The sequence below is a fragment of the Curcuma longa genome, chromosome 1 (assembly GCF_044706935.1).
Source record: "Curcuma longa cultivar G26 ecotype Majalengka, Jawa Barat chromosome 1, ITB_CL_G26_1.1, whole genome shotgun sequence".
In the NCBI taxonomy this organism is placed as follows: domain Eukaryota; kingdom Viridiplantae; phylum Streptophyta; class Magnoliopsida; order Zingiberales; family Zingiberaceae; genus Curcuma; species Curcuma longa.
The window spans coordinates 1,344,142-1,347,908 of NC_133861.1; the positions used below are offsets into that span (position 1 = coordinate 1,344,142).

At 36.2% G+C, this 3,767-nt stretch overlaps 1 pseudogene; it reads left to right on the forward strand.

Moving 5' to 3' along the window:
* The first annotated feature begins 2,718 nt into the window (after positions 1–2,718).
* On the forward strand, positions 2,719–3,540 carry LOC141816463 (uncharacterized; annotated as a pseudogene).
* Positions 3,541–3,767: the final 227 nt, after the last annotated feature.

Sequence of the window (3,767 nt, forward strand, 5' to 3'; positions counted from 1 at the left end):
TATGCAAGGAATGAGTGTGATGGAATTGATGTGATTGATCCATGACTGCTCTTTCACAGGGTATTCCTGGCTATCTTGGAGTTTAAATGTTGTTGACATATTTTTGTGGTACATCACTATCTTTGCTTATACTTGTTCCCTTGAGGTTTTAATGGTCTAATTCTGTCTTTTGTTGTATGTGGCTCCCGAAATAGTTTAGATCTGTATCCGATCACAATGCAGGTTTCATATACTTTGTGTCATACTTCTTTCTTGAACATAATTGCATAATTTTCAATGTCATAGCCTTGCTGTTTGGTGATGAAACATACACTAATTGCTGGGTGGCATTGCATCTTTTATCTTTTACTTGTTGAATGTTTGTTGTTTGCAATTGAACTATGAACAACGAGTTCTGAATTTCTAAGGTTAATGTAGGCCTGTGCCAGTGGTTTTTCAGGTGGATATAAACTTATAGTACTAACTATAAGGATTCAAGAGTTGAAGTTAATATAAATGATGAGCATTGTGTAGGATCATTATGTATCAATAGGCAGTAGGCAGTAGGTAACAAGTATCGTGGTTGTTGTGCCCAAATGAAGATGACGTTCATCTTCATTTTGCAAATGAAGATGACGTTCATCTTCATTTTGCAAATGAAGATGACGTTCATCTTCCTCTTCAATAGGCAGTAGGCAGTAGGCAATAGGTAACAAGTATAGTGTAGGACCTTGCCTTGATTATTTATAATGATTCATTTTGCAAATGAAGATGACGTTCATCTTAAATCTGAAGATACTCATACAAGCTCTGATGCTTTTATATTCAAGCAATTTTTTTTTCTGCCATGCAATGCTAGTTCATGTTGCAAATGATGATGGCATTCATCTTAAATCTGAACATATTCATACAAGCTCTGATGCTTATATTTTCAAGCAACTGTTTTTTTTTGACATGCAATGTTAGTTCATAGTTTTCATAAGATGGTTCTTCATTTACATACAACATGTTCTCTTGCATGTTCAGTTTTTTTTTAATCCCGTTCAATTTTTTTTTCAGTTTTAAACTTGCTTCATGCTATTTGATCTTGATATGAACTTTAGCTAATACTTGCTAAATTACCGATAAACAAACAGGTTATGCACCTGTTGAAGGAAGACCAGTAAGACTGCCACGTTGAAGGAAGAAACAGTAATACTTTCTAATACTTGCTACTTCTATGCTGCTGTGGTTTAGGTGTCTCTGCTGCTGTGGTTTAGGTGTCGGTTGGGTTCTGCTATTTGATCTTGTTGTGAACTTGAGCTAATTATACTTGTTAACTGTGACTGTATATAGAATTCTCATTCAAGGATATTTGAATTGCTATGACTGCTATTTGATCTTGTAACTGTGACTGCTATTTGATCTTATTAACTGTGACTGCTATTTATTCTCATTCAAGTATAATGCTAATGGCCCATTTAATATACTGTATATTGTTTACTCCGATTGTATATTGCTGTATAACGGTACCTCCATTTGTATATTACTCCTAATTTGAATGAGTACGTTGCATAACGGTTCCATTTAATATAGCTACTATATATTGTTTTTTCTTGAGGATGCCATAGGAAGCACAGTCGCTTGGGCATCGATGTTTATAGTTTTGTCTGACTGATGTAGATTTGACCATATACTTTTTGTAGTAACGATGAATTTTTGTTTGGATTGTTATCTCTGACATATATGCACATGGTTTGAGCTATGGTTTTATAATTGTGAATGTGATTTTATCTGGTATTTGTATGTGGTATTTATATGTTGGATTATAAATGTTAAGAGTTTTGAACAGGTTATAATTATTTATATTTGTATTATATTTGTGTATATAGGTAGGTATATTGTACCTTAGGAATATAATTATCCACAGCGCGTGGGGTGCGTGCTGCAGAAAAATACATCCGCAGCGCGCGGGGCGCGTGCTGCGGAAAATTGCATCCGTAGCACACAGGTCGTAAGCTGCGGATGTAACTTTCCGCAGCGCACGCCCGCGCGCTGCAGATGTAACTTTCCGCAGCGCACGCCCGTAAGCTGCGGATGTAACTTTTCGCAGCGCACGCCCCGCGCGCTGCGGATGTTTTATGACTTTCAACAGCATGGAGTTATGCAGCATACAATGTGCGCTGCGGATAGCTTATTTGCGCGCTGCGGAAAGTTAATTTTGTTGTAGTGAACCCCCACTTCCTGTAAATTCACTGTTTTCATTTAGAAAAATAGGGGTATCGGTTTGCGATCTTTTACTTATATTGGCTCTCTTAAAAAAGCAAACTAGGCTTTTGTTTGGATCTTCCAGACTTCCAGTGTTGGTGCATATGGTGATAGTTTTTATGGATTAAATCTTGGGTATTCTGTTGATGATTCAACACGTTGGTCTGGCCTTAATATTTAACACTGATTTATTCGTTCACTAATTGGCTAAACAAAACTAGTGATGGCGTAGTTACCTTCTCAACTTTTGTTCCCTAAGTCAAAGTGAGTCGAGAGAGGAAAACTCATTTCCTAATTTCAGATATGAGTCTCTTTTGTTTTTAGACTTTGAATGCCCTGGTTTTACACCTAGGGTTGTGCCCTGGTTTGAGATAAATCATTGTGTTGATTTTCTATATCGATTTGTGAATTCTTTATTAATTTGTGATAAATCTATAATGAATTTTTTGTATGTATGTGTTGATTTTAATAATAATTTGTTGCAGATCGATCATGTCAAGCTCTGATGATGAATATGATGAATTAAGCCCAGATATCAATGTGCTTACAGTTTTGGGTCTTGCTAATGATTTTTTTTCATGATATGATTCAATTTCTTGGATATATTGATCGGATGCCGTGTCGGACTTCATCTCTTACTGGGAGGATGTATATTCAAGAAATACTTGATGGACACCCTCAAGTTTGCTTTGATAATTTTCGTATGTCAAAACATGTATTTGTGAATTTTTGTAGGACATTAAAAGAGATGAATCTATTACACGATGGAAAGAAAGTTTCAGTTGAAGAAGGTGTCACTATGTTCTTACTGATCATCGGGCATAACACACGACATCGAATATGTGCAGATCGATTTCAACATTCATTGTACACTTGTAGCAAGTGGTTCAAACGTGTTTTACGAGCTATTTGTACATTGGGTACATATATTATTCGACCGTATGAACACAATGGTGTCCATCCTCGCATATTGAACAATCCAAAGTGGTTTCCTTATTTTAAGGTATGCATTGTACCGTAATGTATCTGGTTACATTTATAATATATCCTTACTAAGACATTGTGTATTTTTAGAATTGTCTTGGAGCTATCGATGGGACTCATATATCAGCATGGGCACCGACATCAATTCAGACATCTTTTCGTGGTAGAAAGGTTATTATTACACAAAATGTGATGCTTGCATGCGACTTCGATATGCTTTTTACATTTGTGTATACGGGCTGGGAGGGGACAACAAATGATTCCAGGGTATTTATAGACGCATTGACAAGACATGAAAATAATTTTCCTAAACCTTATGGTGGTAAGTAATGGAAAAAATTCTCTATGTATATTCATTTGAGTTTGTGTTTTACATTATTAATATGGAAATACTATCACAGATCAATTTTATCTGGTTGATTCTGGTTACCCAAATATGCCGGGGTTTCTCACTCCGTATCGAGGTCGACGCTATCACTTGAGAGATTATCGACGCCAAGGCAGACCAAGGGGGAAGGAAGAGTTATTCAATTATAGGCATAGCACATGTCGTAATA